Here is a 24,035-nt window from a genome sequence, read left to right as displayed (position 1 = left end):
CACTCGGAGGGAACATATAGGTATGGGTTGTGCTTTCCGGGGAATAATCTAATTCATAATCAAATCATCTACATCATCATGCATCGTTTATATTTCAGACAAATAAACAAAACACCCCCCCACCCCTCAATATATGCACATGATTTCTACATGTATGCCTCGTATATATAGAACTCGGGTGTAATTATAAGGTGTCATGAAAGTGTGCCACCTACGGAAGAGAGCAACTGTCGCCCGCCTTGATAGATATCCGATAATGAAAATGTTAGCACAATAGGCTATTATATACGTATGGTTATAGGCCATTATACTTTTGGTTATATATACCCTCTTGTGTCCTCCCAGCACAATAGTGTCATGATTGCAAACCAGTTTATCTCCACATTTTAATCCCATGATTTTTGGTTTCTGAACAATAGAGAAACCAAAACTATATATTTGAAATGAGGGACTATCACTATCTTGATCTTGATAAGATGCCTATTCATACACTGTACCATGCTGTCTATCGGGTTCTAAGAGGCGGTAAACTGGTTTAAGCCCAGTACAAAGGTCACGGTTTATTTGGTGTTTTTATAAGTCCATTAATTTTGTATTTTAAACAAAGAATATACGCACAAGATTTTATCCCGTGCATATCAGAAAACAATAATAAAATAAAATCCAAGCAAATAATGTGGTTTTATTTCTAAGCTGGGCATAATTTTAGCAAAACAATTGCGAAGTAAATCTAGCAAGAGTGAAATTAGAAGCTTTTCACAAATTCATGCTAATAAGGTGCGCCCTTCTTAAGGCGGGCGCCCCCAAAAGAGCATGATTTTTGGAATTCGGTGAGAGTAATGTAAAAAGATGAACCGTTTGAATCTATATGGGGGCAGGGCCGTTCCGACCATTATGCCAGGTAAGGCGGTCGCCTAGGGCGGCAAAAAAATGAGGGCGGATAAAAAGAAAATATGGGAGGAAAAATAAAAGGGGGCGAAAAGAGAAACTGATGAGTTTTCAAGGGGGTAATTAACCCCCCTTAGCACTTTTTTGGTATGCTTTGGTGGAGAGGTTTTGCCTAGGGCGACAAAATCCTAGGAACGGCCCGTAGGGGGGTGTTATTGTGAGAACATGACCTTTTTAAACAGTCCCACAGAAGGTCAAGACCGGGGGTCAAGATCAGGTCATTCAGCCATGGTGGGCAAAGCATGAGGTGAAATCGGAAAATCTATACTAAATTCAATTGACCTTATCGGTAAATCCCATAGGCCTTTGCGAGTATACTTTAGATGTCGTCACGTCGACTTGCAATGCGCAGTAAACGATGTTCGCTAAACGATGTGCGCATCGGCCTGACGCGTACTGACGCAAAATGACGACATCTCAGGTGTACTCGCAGAGGCTTATGGGATTTGTAAAAATTAAAACGTGCCCCCCCTCCAAGAAAATGGGTATGTAGCACTTTACGTTTACGTACGAGCTTTCGGAAAATAGCATTTTTCATTCATTTATACGATGGATTGGTCTGAATGGTTCTCTCCGCAGTGGCGTAGCCAGCACTTTTTCAGAATTTGGGTAAAGAGGGGCAAGCCAATGGGAAAAAGTTTGACGTAAATGGTCAAATATGGGCTAAAAAGTACAAAACATCTTACATATCAGGGCGGCCAGCATCCCACGGGGGGGGCAAGACTTCTCACAGGGGGGGGGGAAGCTGCCCTCATTCCCCCTGGCTACGTCACTGGTTCTCCGTAAAATGGAGATCAAGGACATGTTGATTGTTGATGCGAGTCACGTACATGTTTCAGACTATCATATTATCTAGTATTCCACACGTTAAGATTTTACGTTCTGATTTATTAATTACTTTCTAAATCATGAATATTTTCTCCCTTTTGTTTCTCACAGGGGGGAAGCTGCCCTCATTCCCCTGGCTACGTCACTGGTTCTCCGTAAAATGGAGATCAAGGACATGTTGATTGTTGATGCGAGTCACGTACATGTTTCAGACTATCATATTATCTAGTATTCCACACGTTAAGATTTTACGTTCTGATTTATTAATTACTTTCTAAATCATGAATATTTTTCTCCCTTTTGTTTCTGTGTAAAAGCAGGTCCAGCGTCAATTAAAGACCCATTCAGTGATCCCAGCGAAAGTGTGAAAAAATTAAAATTGTTTATACATTACTTAAAAGTGAAGGATAAGTCATTCAAATTGTCATTTGGTATTTTTGAAATGACAAATTTGGCAAAAAACAAAAAAAACCCAGCAGTATTGACGAAGTTGAAGCCACATTCGAATACATGTAGCTAATTTAGACACTGTCAGTATCTAAATTACAGATTCATGTAAATTCCTTATTTTTGTCTTAAATACACGGCTTTCGGCTGAACCACTAGCAGGCTATGTTTACATATTTATGACAATGACAAAGGTACCAAAATCTGAATTTTGATGATTTTTACGATCGACCGGATGAGCAAATCACTGAATGGGCCTTTAATGTGGATACGTTAAATATGTTTGATAAGCAAACGGTCGTAATGCAATGGGGGACCAATTTGTCAACACTAACAAATTGGGCAGCAAAAATGGTACAAGATTTCTAAGAAAAACAGACAGATGCACGCTACTGAGAGTGTACTTCTTTTTACTCACCCTGTGATACATTTAATAATGAATGGCACTTTACTTTGGGCATTATTTATTTTCATTTTTTAACAATATGAACAATGTCCAAGTAAAAGTTTTGTCAAATTTAGCTTAATTTCTGATGAAATTTGACACCGCGTATATATATCCTGACTATTCATTAAGGGATCTGGAATGAGCGTTTTGAGCGTTTCGACAGTATTTTTGTGGGACATGAGAGCACATCAGACATATTGAATTGCATTCTGAATACGAAGCATGTCTTTCTGATATCAAATAATTTTCATTTTTGAAATTCACGATATAATACAAATTTTATGACAAATTATTAAAATTTGATATTTTTCACATTTTGATATAGCAGTCCTCGAAGTAAATTTTATAAATCTAATGATATATTCGTAAAGTGTATGTAGCTGGGAGGAAAAGCCGACGATCAATTGAAAATGTTGACCTTTCATATGATATTGAAGATATGGATTTTTTCCCAAAAAGACCTAATTTTTTTGGTATTTTGGGGAAAATATCCATATCTTCAATACGAAAGGTCACAATTTTCAATTGATCGTGGGCTTTTCATCCCACCTACATACACTTTAAGTACATATCATCAGATTTGTAAAGTTTACTTCGAGTACTATTAAATATCAAAAATATCAATTTTTAATCATTTGCCATAAAATGTGTATTACATTGCGAATTTCAAAAAATCCAAATTATTTGATATCAGAAGGACATTCTTCGTATTCAAAATGCAATTTGATATGTCTGATGTGCTCTAATGTCCCACAATAAATACTGTCCAAACGCTCATACCCCTTCCCTTAAGAGTCTGTATACTGTACATATTTAATTCTGCTTTATAATACCAATATTTTATTACTGGCCGGTCATTCAAAATATGACATTACCATAGTTACTCAATAAGCTTCAATACATGCTTACTCCTCTATCACAGTTATATTTACAGCCTCTGGCCCCTTTTCTCCTCTATTAATTTCAAATGAAACCCTTTGTCCTTCCACAAGCGTTTTGAAACCATTGGTGTTGATCTTCCGATAATGAGCGAACACATCTGCACCTCCGTCGTCTGGAGTGATGAAACCTTGGCCCTTTCCCTCATTAAACCATTTCACTCTACCAAGGTACAGTTGTCTTTCAGATCTGTTAAAGAAACGGAGACAAATTATAAATAAGTTGCACATCAGATGCCGGTCGTTCTACAGAAAGAAACTAGAACTGGAAGTCAAGTTATTTCATTTATTGCTAGGTGCTTGAGGAATAATTATATACAGACATTGAGACACTCGACGGTCAACATTAGGATTTAGGCTGCATAATTTGAAAGACAACTCATATAGCTGAATTCATTACATCGCTGAGCTGTTAGCGATTGGTTTTTAGCCAATGATTAGTTTTTAACTAATCGCTCCCGAGCGCGGAGTATGAATTCAGCTTAATTGTAAAAATTCAAATGCCCCCCTCCTCCATATCAATTTGTAAGCAAAGTCAAAGTTCATTGAATTTACAATCGTTTGACAAAACAGGCGAAACTAGACATAGCTGTGGTCTAAGACCACGAACACAGCCGTATTGTGACACCTTAATGACCTTTGATCCCAAAATATATAACAAAACCCATAGACATTGGCTAATGTCAATGCATGTGTGCACGTGGCATCACTTTGCCATGTTATTTGTGGCCGAGGGGCATTTTGAATGTTTTTCGTCTCAGACCGGAAGTGACCCTCGACCTTTTACCCCAAATAAAAATACCATGTATACACAACATCAATTCATGTGTGAATGTACCGTCTCTGTGCTATGTTTTTCTTGGCTGATAAATTTTTTGAAGTTATTTTGTTTTATACCGGAAGTGACCCCTTAATGACCTTTGACACCAAATAAAAAAATACCATATACATTAGGTAAATATAATTCATGTGTGCACATACCGTCACTCTCCTATGTTTTTCTTAACTATTTAAATAAAAATGTTTGAAGGAATTTGGTTTTATAACGGAAGTGACCCCTTAATGACCTTTGACCTCAAATCTGTGTATGATTTATAGACACTGGGATGGTGCTATGTAATATGTGGAAGGGGAAGCATTTTTTTAGTGAAAATCACGTTTTGGCCACTGACCGAAAGTGAATGAATTTTGACAGGAAATGATCATGCGACATTTATGGCACCATTCAATGGTCCTAGTGACCAACTATGATCAACATGGCTAAAAGCATGTGGCTACGATGGGTGATTATGATGTTGACAGAAGAAAGAAGAAAGAAGAAAGAAAGAACAAACGCGGTAAAAAGAAAGCACTGCGCCTGAAGGCGGCAGTGCAAGAAAAAAAGAAAGAAAGAAAGAAAGAAAGAACCTGTAAGAAAAAAGACACAGCCGTGACTAATGTCACGGCTGTGTAAATTGTAACTTTTGCACAAGATTTGCAATTTAAAGAGAATTGGCCATGGCCCATTCTAGTGACGCTAGTATATGTACAATAATTACAAGTGTGCTTTTTCATTTAATGACATAAAATTTGAAAGATATTGTTAGGAACACTTTAACTTTTAACTTTTAAAACCTGCATTTTGGTCAAAAAATGTGCGTGGATAGGTAGTTTTCAACAGATTTCCCACATTCGCCTTGCTATAACATTGAATTGCGTTATCTGTTGACCTAGTGACGAAAAGTGTCTTTAGGGGGAAGTGTTAGCTTTCGTTTGATATAAAAAAAATTCTGATTAGATGAAGGGAACACTTGAGGTTTCGACAAAAACCAATCAAAGAGGCCCATTTTTCAGCTAGAAGCTCCACAGCTCTTACATTGCTATTGCTAATCGTTTTTGCATAGAAACCTTTCCATATGCCCCCACCCCAATAAAATGGGTATGTAGCACCTTAGGTATCCTGTCCGTTGCTTAATGGTTCTCCATAGTGGTGTAGCCAGCACTTTGTCAGAGTTTGGGCAATCCAAATTTTAAGGGGGCAAACTTTGACGAAAAAAAGGGCTAAAAATCAGGGCGGCCAGAATCCCACAGAGGGGGGCAAGACTTCTCACGGGGTGGGGGCAGCTGCCCCCTGGCTACGCCAGTGGCTTTCCGAAAATCGGAGATCAAGGACATATTGATGCGAGTCACATAGATGTTTCAGACTATCATATCTAGTATATGTTAAGATTTTACGTTATTAATTACTTTCTAAATTATGAATATTCTTCTCCCGTCTGTTTCTTTGTAAAACCACGTCCAGCGTCAATTAATGTGGATACGTTAGATATGTCTGATAAGTAAACGGTCGTAATGGGGTCAATTTGTCAACGCCAATACCAACAAAGATTTCTAAGAAAAACAGAAAGATGTACGCCACTACTTCATTTTTACTCATCCAGTAATACATTTAATAATGAACGGCACTTTACTTTGGGCATTATTTATTTTCATTTTTAACAATATGAACAATGTCCAAGTAAAAGTCAAATTTAGCTTATTGAATCTGATGAAATTTGACACCGTACGTATATCCTGACTATTGGAGGGATGTACATTCTTTTGCTTACCAACATTTCATTACTGGTTGGTCATTCAAAATATGACGTTACCATAGTTACTCAATAAGCTTCAATACATGCTTACTCCTTTATCACAGTAATATCTTCAACTTGTGGAAAGTCTTGTCCAGTAGTAATTTTAAATGAAACCCTTTGTCCTGGTACAAGCGTTCTGTAACCAGCCATTTTGATCGTCCGATAATGAGCGTACACATCTGCACCTCCGTCGTCTGGAGTTATGTAGCCATAGCCCGTTTCCGCATTAAACCATTTCACTGTACCAAGGTACTGTTGTTTCTCAGCTCTGTTAAGGGGGTACTACACCCCTGTGGTAAATTTGTGACTATTTTTGTATTTTTCAAAAAATAATAACACACTGGTAACAAAAGTTATGTATATTATTGGGGCAAGGAATCCAATTATTACACTGAAATTTCAGTGACTCAAGACAAGCGGTTCAGTATATATGATCGGAAATGAGGTACATCCTAGCGGTACCTAATTTCTTATCATAAATAACGAACCGCTTGTCTTGGGTCACTGAAATTCCAGTGGAGTAATTGGATTCCTTGCCCCTATAATATACGTAACTTTTGTCACCACTGTGTTATTAGTTTTTGAGAAAAATGCAAAAATAGATACAAATTTATCGAGGGGTGTAGTACCCCCTTAAAGAAACGGAGAAATACGTATCAATTTGTAAGCGCTTTTTAATAGCAAAGTCATCGTCCATTGAATTTACAACCGTATGACAAAACAGACGAAAATAGTAACTTTTTGCACAAGATTTGCAATTTAAAGAGAATTGGCCATTGGTCATTAAAATGAAGCTAGTATATGGACAATATAAGTGCTCTTTCTTTCATACAATTTGACAAATATGGCAAGGAAAACTTGAGGTTTTGACTTTTAAAACCTACATTTTGGTCAAAAATTGTGCTTTCAACAGATTTACCACATTCGGCTTGCTATAAAGATTGAATCGCGTTATCTGTTGACTAATTAAAAAAGGTGCTTTTAGGGGGAAGTGTTAGCTTTCGTTCGATATAAAAATAAAATCTGATTGGATAAAGGGAACACTTGATGTTTTGACAAAAAACCAATCACAAAAGCCTATTTTTCACTAGATCTCACACATCTCTTATGATGCTATGCACTCAATCGTGTAGTATAAAACAGACTGCGTAGAGACTAGATTCGCTGTGTTTGGAAATATTTGTGTACTCGGGTGTATCGAGGTGGAAACTGTGCGTAGATGCATTTATGAGATAACCGTTTTTATTGTAGTCAAACCGTTTCATTATATTACAAATATAAGTTGCACACCAGATGTCGCTCTACAGAAAGAAACTAGAACTGGAAGTCAAGTTATTTTGCTTATTGCTAAGTGCTTGAGGAATTCTATACAGACATTGAGACACTCGACGTTCAACAATTGGATTTAGCCTGGATATTTTGAAAGACAACTCATTGCTGAATTCATTACATCGCTGAGCTATTAGCGATTGGTTTTTATAGCCAATCATTTGTATTTAACCAATCGCTCCCGAGCGCGGAGTATAAATTCAGCTATTTTTTTTAATGAAGCTACTCTCAGCAGCCGGCGGAACAGTTTATAAAGACACGTGGCTTGCTGCAGGTCGTATTTCTATCAGTTCGTTTACTGCTTGTACAAACTAATTATTTACCTTATGTGGACAATGTACACCACTTGAAATCATTTCTGGTATTTATTCCTAGCTATAATGAAAAAAGACTACATGTACAGTGGCGTAGGTAGAGGACAAAAGGGGAGGTCACTTGCAATGGGTGCTGTCTTAAGGGAGCGCCGAATCGCAGTCTTGGGGGCGCCAAGCTTAACGCGAATTTTAACATAAATAGTCATTTGAAAGACAGTTTCTACTACTTGATTATAATTTTCTTTTTTAAAATCAGTAGTATTTGTGCAAATTTGCAATTGTTTCAGTAATGGGGGAGGGGGGTAAGGGCGTCATTCTGTATCCTTGCCCCCGGTGCCACAACCCTTCTCAGTGTTTCGGGTTCCCTGATCTTTTTACCTCTATTTTGCTTTGCATAAGCACTGCAAGAGGAAGAGGAAACACTGCAAGAGGAAGATAGAAGAGGATGTGGCACGATATCTTACCAAATAACTCACGCCTCGATCATATCGAATCGAAGACAGTATGAGCGATAAACAAGAAATGTCTTTAAAAAGACAACGCCATGGATGAAGATCATGTTTCATAATTTTGCATTGCAAGTACTGACAATCCATACTCAATTCACCTCGGATAACCTTGACCTGACCTTCAACATTTTCCACTTACTAAACCAGCATGTCCATAACAATCTAACTCCTTCAAATTCCTCTCGACTCTTTTATTCATAACTCCAAATTTCTGTCCTTTTACCTTTTCTGTGTTTTACCATTTACCAATATTTAGTAAAGTACAGTTAAAATCCATTAAAAGCATGGTATTTTATTTAAGATATATTTATTCGCAATGTATAGTTTACTGGTAGTTACAATCACATTACATTATTTGCAAAACGTTTCCTACCTCAAACCTGCTGATGCCGACTCAGCCAAGTTGAAAGCAGTGGCCACAATGGTCACGAGTAATAAAACCTTGGTCAATGCTGAAATCATTGTTACTCTCGCCAAGACTGGGAAATATCTGTTGCAATATAAGTAACAAAGCAGTCAAATTAACTGGAAGTGTACAGGGTGTCCCAATATAAATGTCCGTCGCAGGGTGTTGGCAAAATTAAAAAAGCAAAATATCATCCATGATTTCTTTTCACAGAATTCAAAAGCCAATTTTACGGTTACCTTCTGTATAATTTGCATCTAAACAATGGCTATTATGCAATCATATCATAATCTAACCACTTTCAAGTTCCTTCACAACCGCCATTCCCTAAGAAAACATACAGGGTGTTCCAAAAACAACTTAACCCAATTTGACAAGTCTGTTGCAAATTGTTTTTGCAAATTCTTAAAGGAACACTCCAGCAAATCACAACAGTATGCCTTGTATGTTAGAAAAATAAATATCAAGCACGAATCACGTGGTTTTATTTAAAAACAGCCGTCTCTCACCACGCGATATTCAAATTTCCCGGGCACCGAAATTGCCTGTGGCAATGACGTCCCAGTACATAATGATGGCTGACGACAATTGAGCACAAATAACCATGATGTTATTGCAGGCAATTTCGGCACGGAAATTTTGAATATCAAGTGTTGAGTGCCGGCTGTTTTATTCGTTTTTATGGTCAATATGAGTTTGTTTGAAATAAAACATAAGGCATAATGTTGTGCTTACTGGAGTCTTCCTTTAACAAATGTTTAAAGACCATCTTTCTAAGAGTATTTGGTGAATTTTAATGTAAATTGAACAACGCAGGCGGTATGACAAAAGATTGCAAACCATTTTACCTTCATGTCCATGTACTTTTAGGGCAAAACAACCCACCAACAATACCCCCCGAAAAAAAAGAAGAAAACTTCGCCGTCTTCGGCGCGAAATAAAAGCTCCGACCTCAACTTCCAGCCCCATGGAGTATCTGTAACATTATAATATTTAATTGTCGGATAGGCCCACTGATTATAAGTAATATTCAAGCATGCCAAAATACCGTCAGATGAAACAAAATACAGCTTGTACGAAAGACAAATAAAAATCATTCAGAAAAATATTGACCTATTATGGCTTTTATCGTTATTAAACATGCCCAAAGCAAACAATTGAAAAATAAACAGATGCATATGCCTAAATGCATTGATACAGAATGTGTATTAGGGACCGTTCACAAACACTTGTAGGGGGGGGGGCTGATGCAAAAAAATTTAATCGCGTAAACCCCCTTTACAGACCTCAAAAATTTCAGCCCCCCTTTTTTGACATGAAAATTATGGGTCAACCCCATAGAAAAGCATATAAACTTAATTTTCCCAGGAAAATTTGTGGTCATTTTTTAGGCCCCCCCCTTAGGAGGGTCAAAAATTTTCAGGGCCTCCCCTTTTTGCATCAGGCCCCCCCTATAACAAGTGTTTGTGAACGGTACCTTATGTAGCATACTAGCAATGTTGCCCAAATAACAAATTATACGTAGGGCCTAAGCCACTGAAAACGTATGAAAATATAAAGAAGAAAAATGTTATAAAAAACAGTAACATGTTTAATTTCCCTCTTTAACCTAAATTGAGCGTGGAAAGAAAGGTCCAAATAATTAAAAGTATATACTTTATGTGGTGATCATTTCGATCGTGGTTCATTACTCTAGCGCGTGATCCCGTTGACATAGTAACATTACGTAACTTCGATACTGAATAGTATCGAAGTTACGTAATGTTACTATGTCAACGGGATCACGCGCTAGAGTAATGAACCACGATCGAAATGATCACCACATAAAGTATATGGCACTCGAAGGCATACCAAAGTAGCGTGATCCGGTAACCAAGAGAATTACGTAACCACTTCGATGCTGAATACCAAATGAAGCCTAAAGCAGTATACAGACTTTTTATTGTACGTACAATATTGTATGTACAATATGTACGTTATTTAATAACATTGACTATGTGTACGCATGATCGTTCCCAATTTCGCGAAAAAAGGGGTTATTTTTAAACTATGTTCGCGAACATTTTTATGTTCGCGATGTTTAAAAAATAGGGTTGTTTTTGACGACGGTGTACTCGAAATTAAAAAATAGGGTATATTTTTGTGAATCATGATAATGTTGAAATCCCAAGAAATCTTACCATTTCTCGCTCAATTTACTCCCGGATTTCACTTTTGTGAAACTTTTATCCCGGCCTAAATATTCAGCAACACGCTCGACTCGGTTTTATTTGTTTCATGGTTTGTTTACACCGATTACGTCACTGGGGACTTACCCAGTTTGGCCGCTGATTCCATGGGACTTTTTTCATCGGCTTTTATATTAATGACGCGCCCGGCCTCTGGAGCCTTGACAAACTGGGTACCCACAAACCGGGCCACAATTTCACAAACTCTTCGAAATGGCACTTGATCATAAAAGGAATTGTTCCTTCTGAACCTTCTGAAGTTGTAGTCAGCAGGGCGAAAACCGCAAATCGCTAACTATTTGGTGACCGGCAAGCTAGAGGTTTTTCTTGAAAATATCTAAAGATGGGGCTGATATAGTGGTTTGAGTGAGGGAGTTCGTAATTTTTGTCAGTCAGTTTAGCCTATGTATTGGTCACATTCAAGCTTTATTTTGCCAAACAGGAGGAAAGATTACATTGTTGATGTTAACTGTATCATAAAAAACACATGATGCATCCTATTGGATGTATTTGTATATATTTTTCTGTTATTTTCTTCATTATTAAAAGGACAACAGAGTACTCCTCAGAAAAGACAATGAATCAGAACAAGTGTTTTTGTGTGTGTTCTTGAAATGTTAAAAAAAGGGGTACTTTTGTAAAAGTGTACTTGAAATGCAAAAATAGGGGTGTTTTTTAAGGCTAATTTGTACCCTTTTTCGTGTAAAATAGGGGTAAAAAATGACGAAAATGTTCTTGAAACCGCGCAAAATAGGGGGGTATTTTTGACTTAGGGAACGATCATGCGTTACGCCTTTGAATGTTAAGTGACGACACCGGGCTATTGCCATTCTATTTCCAGTAATGTTTAAGGTCTAACGAATGTTTGATGACGTAAAATCGATAATATATTTCTGCTAGATATTGTATGCAACATATTATCGATTTTTCGTCATCAAACATTCGTTAGAACTTAAACATTACTGGAAATAGAATGGCAATAGATTAAATAACGTACATATTGTACATACAATATTGTACGTACAATACTCGAGTCTGAAGCCCGCTTTAAGGGTATACGAGGTGTTGTTGGTCGAAGCAGCCAAATAATTGATTTTCATTATCTGAATCAATATATTATTGAAAAATAACACTTTGGTGTTTTGCAAAAGTTCATTCTACAAATCATATACTTTGAAAACTTACTTAATTTATTGTTGTAAATGAGTTGTGTACGTTTTACAAAAGTGTTGTTGTTTCAGCCCTCTTTACAACATAACTCAAGAACCACAGGACCTACAAAAGTATATCTGTGATATTTGAATTCTTCTACACGCTCGCTATGAATTGAGCAATGCAATTTTTGTTAAAGCTCACTACCATTCGCAAGATGCTGTGAACTACATTTTTTGTTTGCTGCTTCGACCAACAATACATCGTATACCCTAAAATACGCATTTTCCAAAGTGAGGGTAAAAACACATCTTGCATATAATAAGTACAACTTGGCCAACAATTTAACCTGCCCGTTTTGATCTTGCCTTGCTTTTCACAGATTGCATTGTAAATGATTTATAGCGACGTTTTCACGTATTTTTTGTGGGACCTGAGAGCACATCAGACACATCGAATTGCATTTTGAATACGAGGAATGTCCTTCTGATATCAAATAATTTTTATTTCTTATTTTAATTCGCGATACAATAGGCCTAGACATTTTATGGCAAATTATTAAAAAATTATATTTTTGAAATTTAACAGTCCTCAAAGTAAATTGTATAAACCTAACGATATGCACTTAAAAGAGTATGAAGTTTGGGTGAACAGCATATGAACATGATGAACAGCATACGTCCATCATATGAAAATGTTGACCTTCATTATTGAAGATAATAGCTCAAAACACTAAAAAAAAAGTAGGTCTTTTTGTAAACAAATGTTTATGTTCAAAATTTTCAATTGATGGTCGGCTTTTCATCCCAGCTACATACAGTTGAATCACATATCATTAGATTTATAAAGTTTACTTCGAGGACTGTTAAATTTCAAAAATATGAAATTTTAATAATTTGCCATATAATTTGTAGTATCGCGAATTTCACAAAATCAAAACTATTTGATATCAGCATGCAATTCGATGTCTGATGTGCTCTCAGGTCCATAAACAATACTGTGCAAATGTTGCTACTCGCTTTAATAATAATGTACGGTATTAATGAAAATCATTGTCTTGTTGTTTTTCGTATCATTGTTTTGAATGAAGTGATGATAACAATACTGCACATTTCAAAAATACTTGCTTTCGAAAGTGCAATTGTTATTAACACTACATACGTAAATGCCTGTACTGTTTCCCTGAAAAGTATTTGCTTTTCAGAGAAAAGAAAGGCATTTACGAATGGCGTGTTATTGTGATCATCGCTCCATTCGTGGAAAATAATGGAGCGGTAAAACAATAGCGCGACGTCATAGGTGTGTATTAATAATTAATCCCAACTCGGGTTGGCTAACTAAACTATGAACACTTTACCTGAACAGAAAATCGATTGTGCAGCGATGGGCACGTACAGCCAGTTAGTGATGAACTAAAGACGCAACTATGGTAGATTTCGTGTATGTATTTGGTATTTATAACATTCCAGCTCTTCAGCAATTGTTAGGGCCTATGCATTTCAGTAAATTTCGACATTTTTGTTTCTCATTGGCTCCAAAGTATGATTAATCACTCCCAGTCGAAAACTTTGTCCGCCTATTGGCTGATTTCACCAAACGGACACTGGACATGCGTAGTCTTGCTGGATAAATTTGCCTGATCACTCACAGTTGGAGACAGTGTCCTGCCATCCCTTGCAGAAATTTGACTATCAAATATATATCAAATGTATATCAAAAGTCTATCAACTGAGCATTTGATAGGGTTTTGATGTATCAAAACCCTATCAAATCATATTTTGATATAGATTTGATAGTATCAAATCTCTATCAAATTTGTTTTTTCCTATCAAATTCCTATCAAATATGACTTAATCAAAAAATAATCTATCAAAATCCTATCAAATATGACTCAATCAAAAATAATTCTATCAAATGTCTATCAAATATGACTTTAGACTTTTTAGACACTATCAAATTCCTATCAAATATGACTTAATCAAACATTATTCTATCAAATGTCTATCAAATATGACTTGGCTGATTTTAGACTTTTTAGACACTATCAAATTCCTATCAAATATGACTTAAGCAAAAATTATTCTATCAAATGTCTATCAAATATGACTTTGCTGATTTTAGACTTTAGACACTATCAAATTCCTATCAAATATGAAGTAGTGCATTATGGGAGGTCAGAGCCTGGAGGTCACCAACTGCCAAGAAGACATGCCTCAGAAGCTCACCAATAACTGTGAATATTTTAAAGTTTATAGGGTATTTTAGGTTTGTAAACAGTATGTATATTGATTGCTAACATACCTAGACAGCATCTGGAAGAAAGATCAGCATTTTGTAAGTTTATTGATGTGTAAAATTATGTTTAATTTTTTGCCGTAAATTTGAGCCAAGCCCGGGAGCCAAGAGGTTGCTGAATTCAGCAGCCATGCATGATTGCTATGCATGATGCATAATTGCAAATATACATATCATTTTAGCATCTGTTGGGCCATTTATAGTGACTCAGATGACCCAGTTATGTTATGATATTGCGGGGGGGTTGCTGGGTATGTTTGTACTTTGAAATAGGGAGAGTTCAAATATGGTGAGTTGTCACCTTAATTCATTGAAGTGGAGGTGTCACATGTATGTAAATCATGGTAAAGTTGCGATGTGGGTGTGTGTGTGTGTGTTTTGTTTTTAGTTTCAATGTGTTGGGGATGTTAATTTGAAGTGGGGATGATCATTTGGAGAGTTCAAATAAGTTGAGTTGTAATTTGGAGAGTTCAAGTATGGTGATTTGTCACCTTCAGCACTAGGAGTTTCATGGTTTTGTTTACTACTAGGGATGTGGTGTGCTTCATGTATGTTGATGTATTAATTGGGGATCAATATTTGTAATTTGAAGTGGGGAGGATCATTTGGAGAGTACACATTTGGTGAGTTGTAATTTGGAGAGTTCAAGTATGGTGAGTTGTTACCTTCAGGAGTTTCATGGTTTTGTTTAACTTTGGGATGTGTGCTTCATGTATGTTGATGTACATGGGGATCAATATTTGTACTTTGAAGTGGGAGGGTCATTTAGAGAGTTCAAATATGTTGAGTTGTAATTTGGAGCTAGAGTTCAAGTATGGTGGTTTGTCACCTTCAGCACTAGGAGTTTCATGGTTTTGTTTACTACTTGGGATGTGGTGTGCTTCATGTATGTTGATGTATTAATTGGGGATCAATATTTGTACTTTGAAGTAGGGGAGATCATTTGGAGAGTACAAATATGGTGAGTTGTAGTTTGAGAACTAGCATGACTACAATTTATACATTACATTGTAGAGGCTAGCATTAAACTATCGCATGATTGTGCACTAAACTGAAGTATATACAGTCGACATTTTGATTTAATTTTTAAAATAAAATTGATAAGCTTATACCTACTATATCTGAATCCCGATCTGAATATCGTAGTTCATACTAAAAAAATGTGCATGATACGGTACACATTAATTTGGTACATATACTACATGATGTACCATACTCACAAGATGCACATTGCACAGTTCATGATCATGAGTTTGCAATTGCATGCCTGAGAGTGTACACAGTGTTACTTGAGAACTAGCATGACTGCAATTTATACATTAGAGGCTAGCATGAAACTATCGCATGGTCGGTTTTTTTTCGGTGTATACGTACTACTCGACCAGAACTCTAGCTTCGAATTTGTACACGATACTCATTTGATGCTGAGTATGTCATGTATGTTGCTATCGTTTTTTGTTTGAACAGCGTTGACTGACATTTTTAGCAACAAATGTTATTTATTCTGCTAATTTTTTAATTTGAATGAACGTTAATCGATGAATCTACTGTCGTCATAAAATTTGCCTATTTTGAACAGTCTAAATTTTGTTTGAAGTGCAATTTAAGAAACATTTTTGATGCGATCGCCCGTCGCTTTTTGAAACATCACCTTTTTTGGGCTGTACAGCCTATCACTAATATAAACACACACATGATTATATTAAGTAACATGTGGTCTGTGGGTTGGTCCGGTTTACCTCTAAAAGGCACATTTATAAGCTAAGTTTCCAATGCAATGACAATTTGTACAAGCCATGCATGCAGCCAAATTAACATTAATTTAGACTTCAGTTGACACATCAGATATAGACTAATTCCATAGAAAAAGAAAAGGGAGATTGCCACGTACCATGGCGTCGTTAGCCATGGGGAGAAATTAGGTATTCGGGTCCTTGCCGACCCTGCACGGGAACAGCCTGCGTGATAATACGCTTTGGCGTTGTTACCTTTACGCAGTGCATGCGTCACGCAATAAAGCGTGTCTATATCACAACTGACGTTTTTGACGCATTCCAAGCAAAACCCGAATACCCCCAAATTTTTTTTCTATGACTAATTCTGATACAGGCGAGGCTCGATAGCCAGCTAAAATTTTGATAGCTAGACTTTTGATATAGAAGATTGGAAATGTTTGATAGGCTTTTGATAGCTAGCTAGTGTGCACTCAGATTCGATAGCCTGCAGCTATAACAAAATTGATAAGACTTTTGATATATAGAAGATTGAAAGTATTTGATAGACTTTTGATAGGGGAGAGGATCGTTATCCAGTGGAGGTGTTTGATAGACTTTTGATAGGTGAGAGGGCCAGCTAGAAATTTGATACACTTTTGATATATAGAAGACTGAAAGTGTTTGATAGACTTTTGATAGGGGAGAGGATCGTTATCCAATGGAGGTGTTTGATAGACTTTTGATAGGTGAGAGGTTCGTCAGCCAGCTAAAAATTTGATAGACTTTTGATATAGAAGATTGCAAGTGTTTGATAGACTTTTGATAGGGGAGAGGATCGTTATCCAGTGGAGGTGTTTGATAGACTTTTGATAGGTGAGAGGTTCGTCAGCCAGCTAAAAATTTGATAGACTTTTGATATAGAAGATTGCAAGTGTTTGATAGACTTTTGATAGGGGAGAGGATCGTTATCCAGTGGAGGTGTTTGATAGACTTTTGATAGGTGAGAGGTTCGTTAGCCAGCTAAAAATTTGATAGATTTTTGATATATAGAAGATTGCAAGTATTTGATAGACTTTTGATAGGGGAGAGGATCGTTATCCAATGGAGGTGTTTGATAGACTTTTGATAGGTGAGAGGTTCGTCAGCCAGCTAAAAATTTGATAGACTTTTGATATAGAAGATTGCAAGTGTTTGATAGACTTTTGATAGGGGAGAGGATCGTTATCCAGTGGAGGTGTTTGATAGACTTTTGATAGGTGAGAGGTTCGTTAGCCAGCTAAAAATTTGATAGATTTTTGATATAATGTATAGAAGATTGCAGGTTTTTGATAGATTTTTGATAGGGTAGAGGATCGTTATCCAGTGGAGGTGTTTGATAGACCTTTGATAGGTGAGAGGTTCGTCAGCCAGCTAAAAATTTGATAGACTTTTGATATATAGAAGATTGCAAGTGTTTGATAGACTTTTGATAGGGGAGAGGATCGGTATCCAGTGGAGGTGTTTGATAGACTTTTGATAGGTGAGAGGTTCGTCAGCCAGCTAAAAGTTTGATAGACTTTTGATATATAGAAGATTGCAAGTATTTGATAGACTTTTGATAGGGAGAGGATCGTTATCCAGTGGAGGTGTTTGATAGACTTTTGATAGGTGAGAGGTTCGTCAGCCAGCTAAAATTTTGATAGACTTTTGATATATAAAAGAGTGGGAGTGTTTGATAGACTTTTGATAGTAGAGAGGTCCGATATAGCCAGCTAACAATTTGGCACCTGCAAGCTGAAAAATTGATAGACATTTGATAGAGATGCATGACAGAAATATATTATATTTGATATGGTTTTGATCGGAGTGTGACAATCCACCTAAACATTTCATAGACTTTTGATAGAGATCAGCTGAAAATCACATGCATCAATTTATTATATTCTATCAAATTCTATCAAATTTGGACACATTTGATAGAGTTTGATAGATTTATATCAAATTTCTATTACACATGGACTTAACTTTTTTTTGCTACAGTTTTGATAGATCCTATCAAATACCTATCAAATTCTCTATCAAACAGTCTATCAAATGATGTCCCAATTCTGTAGAATTCCGTTTGATAGAGTTTTGATATGTATCAAATCTCTATCAAATTTCGACCAGGGATTGGCTGAACAAGGTGAAGTTGGCCGGAGATTGGAAATTGGACACTCGGTATTTCGGTGAATTTAGCTCTAAAAACCATCGTTTCATTTGCATGTTTTGAAAGCAAGACATAGTAATCTCTACAACAATCCTGGGAGGAGATCATGATGCTCTGCTTAGTTGAAATCTTGAGTCCCTGTTTGATTAGAGAGTGGAGCACTATCGTAGGTTTGCTGAAGGGCCGATGTGAGCAAACACAGTCATTAAATCCGTCCTACGAGACTTGAGAGGCATGGTCGCAATTTGCGCAACTCCCACATTTTTTCCGAATTCCGCGCCTGGACCGAGCGCTTTCGGCTGACTCGGAGCCCCATCCCATATTTTGTTGATCCTTTAAACCAGTAGTCTCCACCTCTTGGGATTGTTCTTCAATGCCATAAATGCCTTTTTATTGTCTGGTGCAGCTGTTAAATAATTTTTTATCATGTTTTGAAATTTGGTATATTTTTATGCTTTTCAATACCCGTGCAATAGTTTCATGATTTTGGTCAAAGTCAATATTATGTGTGCAATTTGGTGCTTTTCTTATTTAATACATTTTCCCTATAAATGCAAGTTGTGATGTCTTAAAAGTTCTAAAGATGTACAATCTTTTTAATGGTTTAATATTTATGTTCTGATTGCAATTTTACATGTAATTCGGCTGTTTGGCCACGATATGTGAAAAAAATACCGATAAGGGACCGTTCACAAACACTTGTAACTTGAAAGTATTATAGTACTTAGTACATACAGGCTGAGTCAAAAAGAAGCATGTTTGAGGGGCTGTAACTAGAGATCTGTAAGGAATCTGCTATAAAGGAAAATATCATTTGAAAGAACAAATTCTACACGTTTAAATAAAAAAAAGAATTGATGCAATTGCTCACAGCAAACTAAAGTTATACTCTTTTGAATACAACCACCCATTTTTGTAGCTGCACACGGTTTCACAAATACCTATTATAGTGATTGGCAAGGCGCGATATTCCAATGCAAATATAGTTTCGTGGCAGGTGTGGTTTCGATCAATAATTCATAGGCCTACATGTTAAAGGGTTCTTTTCAATATGAATTCTACCTCATGCACTACATAATGAAACGGGCCAAAATGACAACATGGCACCATAATTTACCGCACGGGAGCGCACGTTTCTGTCGACGAAGTATCATGAAACTAAGAGTCTCACTGAAGTTCAGCGTCTTTTTCGTCTCCAATTTCCCATAGCTAATCGGATTCCATGTAAGGGAGCAGTATATAAGAATGTGAACAAGCTCGATGTACATGGGACACTAAGGAACAGACAGCCGGAAGCTTAAGGCCGATCACGAACTGCTAGATCACTGCTAGAGTTAGGCATGCGTTACAATAAGACCCAAAGATCAGCTCAAGACGCAGTCCTTTACCCAACATTCCCCAATCAAGCTTCTGCCGGATCGTTCGGAAAAACTTGGAATTGGTATCCCTGCAAACTACAGTACCGTCATGGACTTCATCCTGAGTTTATATGTATTGTTTGTTATTAATATTAATTAAAAGCGAAAGTTGTCATTTCAACAATAAATCATGTTAGTATTTTGTTGATTCGTCGAAATTGAAATGGATGAAAATCAATCAGCCGTGTGCAGCTACAAAAATGGGTGGTTGTAATCAAATGAGTGTAACTTTAGTTTGTTGTGAGCAATTACAACAAATCTTTTTATTTATTTATTATTATTTCAACATGTAGAGTTTGCTCTTTTCAATGATATTTTCATTTATAGCAGATTCCTTACAGATGTCTAGTTAAAGTCCCTAAACATGAGTTTACTTCTTTTTGACTCAACCTGTAGGAACCGTCTCATAACGCTGCAATATCTTATTTCTTCTGTTTTAATCAGAAAACAAAATAAAACACAAAAATAAGAATCGTTTAATCAGCCTGCAAAACTGATTTCTTTTAAGACTTAAAAGTTGTATCTTGTGTTATAATGACAGACAAAAGGGAGGAATTATTCAAAAAAAAAAAAATTGGCTTATCAAAATTAACCATACTAGAAATTTAAACGTTTCGTTATCAATTCATAAAATACTATTATGGTAATTTCAATGCACGTGCAAGTATTACAATGAGATAAAAGCTTACTTAGCTCTTATAATTTTATAATTACTTTGATATTAAACCTTTAATTGTTTCATTTATTTTGTTATCATAAAATTTAATCAGTGGGTTGAACATTTTCAATTGGTTGAAATATTTAAGATTTTGTTTTATCATATATTTTATATTATCATATAATATTGTTTTATTATTTATAATATAAGTTGAATTAACGATTGTAAATATTACCATGATTACAATGAAATATAAAAAAATGAATAAAAAAACACTTAAATCTTATATTTTTATGGTTATATTGACCCGGGTATATTGACCGCTAGTGTTGTGCTGCGAGGTGTTCGTTTTCATCTAGTATAACGCGTAAATTGCCGGTGCACCTTTGTTTCCAATGGACATTTTATTGTTAAATGTCATTGTACAAGGAATACATAAAAAAAAATTCCACATAGCCCCCTAATGAAAAGTATTTAATTATCTTTGTAATCACTCAAAAAGCATTTGGTGTGAATTTTACATCCGAACTAGAGGCTATTAAATTTTTACGAGCCTTTTTATTTTACATGTAAAGCCTATGTGAGTGACAATTAGAAATGGACGGCAATATTGAAAAACCCTCATTTTGGGCCATTTTAGACACTAAAATGCCCATAAAAAAAGAATAGCCTCTAGTTCGGATGTAAAATTCACACACAATGCTACCTGAGTGAGTACAAACATAATTAAATACATTTCATTCGGGGGCTATATCAAAAACAAAAAATGTCCTATACCCTAATGGTTATGGAACAAAGGTGGGTGTAACGCGTACGTTCCACACTCAAGATATCGATAATATATGTATAACAAAACAGTTTTTTTGTCATACAAGATTCGCCAAAATGCCCCAAAACGGGCTTCTAAATTTTAATCGGTACTGCATTTGGTTCTAATCAATGGCGACATTATTTACTTTGATCAAGTATTGAGATTTAATACTGGTTTTGGTCACATGGTTTCCTATAATATCCTACCTAAGCTCTTGACTGACTTTATCATCAACACCTTTGTCTGTATACTTTGTTAGAAACTTAAAATTTGTGGAAAAAAGTTTCGGGGTTTCATTGCAGTATGTTCCATAATACTAGTGCAAACACAGTATATCAAAGTATACAAAAGAAGTTTTTTAATTTCGCAGTGCAATATTCACGAGCAGAGAAGTCGAACAAGTCAATCTACATTTAAAACGTGGATTCGATTTCCGAATAAAACCTTAGCTTATTTCATTGTGAAAAAATAAAGACCATCAAAATATTTCTACCGAGATTACAGAAGAATAGACGCTTAAGGTTATACAAAGGAACATAAAAAACGTATGAAAGACATATAAAGTTGTTCTCTAAAACCAAGTTTTCTCAGCAATAAGATATCGCAGTGAGAGAAATGTTGGTACGTTGGTTGTAGCTTTACATTATTTTTGGGTGTTTTATACAAATGTGTAGAATCCGTTTGAAAACTCTTCGTTTATATCATTTTTATGCACCATGTTCACAAGATCAAAAACGTGTTCCATGTTGTTGTTTTTCAAATGTACGCCCCATATAAAACCACGCAGTAGTGATTGTTTTCTCCTTTTTTTGTATTGTGCTACAAACCAATCAAAGGAATAATGTCACCATTTATCAGAACCAAATGCAGTTACTGATTAAATTATTGAAGCTTATTTGGGGGAACATTTAGGAGAATCTTGCATGAATTTTTTTTTTGGGTTAAATTATCGATTAAAGTATCTTGATTACGGCACGTCAATCGGACACAATAGAGGAATAAAAGCTTCAGTCCGTTGGATGGTCTCATTGGGTGAATACATCCAGTCAGCAAATTCACTGCATGCGTTTGACATTTAATTTGATCTTATCACGTGACCTTGACTTCCAATCATGCAAATGATGTCAGAAATGGATTCCCTGCATGCAAAACCCCCCTAAAATTAGATATTAGACATACTTCTGTGGTTATAGGTTGAATTTTGAAGTTCAATATGGCGCCGGTGGCCATCTTGGATTTCCATTTTTGTAAGGGCATTGAAAAATCCACCTGGTGGTTGAGCTGCTATCTATTAAAGATGTCAATATAGTTGCTATCTACCAGACTTGTAACGAGTCATGTCTCGAGACTCGACTTTTCAAAAATGAAATGACTCGACTCGGATTATTAAATTTTTCCCATAGAGATTGTAGTAGTGGGTTTTTGCCGATTCTAGCACATTTGTGTATTTTCCCGTGTAAATCGCCCCAACCATCAAATACACAGTAAAATCACAAAAACCTGTCTATTTCTGTGTAAATCGCCCCCAACCATCAAATACACAGTAAAATCACATAAACCTGTGTAACTGCCGTGTAAATCGACTCAACCACCAAATACACAGTAAAATCACAGAAACCTGTCTATTTCTGTGTAAATCGACTCAACCACCAAATTACACATAAAATCACAGAAATGCTGTGTAACTGCCGTGTACACAGGATTACACAGAAAAACATCCTTGCATTTTTAATTCACCCCAATCCAAATTACACGGACAAATTCTCCCCTGCATTTTAACTTATCCAAAAAAAAAAAATGCAGGAAAAAAATTCCCTGCATTTCAACTTATCCAAAAAAAAAAAAATGCAGGGGAAAAAATTTCCCCTACATTTTTTAACCTCTTCATTTTATTCATTTAAGAAAAAAATATTTAAAAAAATAAATATAATAAAAAAATGGAATCATTCAAAAATCATTACAACGTTAAAAAAGAAATAACTCTCGAATCGAAAGTAGAAAATAACCGTCTGTTCGTATTTTACAACAACCAGTGGGTTCAACTCAGTCAAAAAAATCCAAACAAATTTTACAAACCCGTAACATTGCAGAATCGTTACAATGTCGGTCTATGTAAAGAGTTGGGAATTCTGACAAATAAGGGTAAAAAATATAGTTCGGCTTATTACCAAAAAAATAGAGAGAAGTATTGTATGGCTTCAAAAAAATATTACGAAAAAATGAAATCCTCATAATAATTTGATATTGATTTTTTTTTGAAAATAAAAAAAAGGGTTTAAGAAAATAAAAACATTGTATATAATAAAAGAAGATGAGAAGAATACTAAAATTTTCATCGAACGCTGAATGGGAGCGTTTTAAAAAATCAAGAGTGAATATACGGTAAAGGATCTACGAGCCATTGCGAAAAATGCTGGCCTGCAAGGAGATTGGAGACACACCCGCAAAACCGATCTGATAAAAATTCTTCAAGAAAACTATGTCTTAGATCCGCTGGATGCTCCGATACAAAATATCGATGTACCCATTCTTGAACCAACGCCGTATACCACCCTGCTCCACCGCTGGATGCTCCGATACAAAATATCGATGTACCCATTCTTGAACCAACGCCGTATACCACCCCCGTTCCACCCCAGATAGAAATAAAGCCAACGCAAGATTGGTCATTCTTGGATACCCCCAAACCACCTCCCAGACGAACCAGATTTCAACGAAAGATTGAAAAGCTTTACAAACAGAAGGAACAACCTTTCAAAATTCAAGAATTTGAATCCGCGCTCAATCA

Source organism: Amphiura filiformis, chromosome 7 (genome assembly GCF_039555335.1).
Source record: "Amphiura filiformis chromosome 7, Afil_fr2py, whole genome shotgun sequence".
Taxonomy (NCBI): Eukaryota; Metazoa; Echinodermata; class Ophiuroidea; order Amphilepidida; family Amphiuridae; genus Amphiura; species Amphiura filiformis.
The sequence above is the reverse complement of the archived record's forward strand: the minus strand, read 5'-3'. Positions refer to the sequence as shown.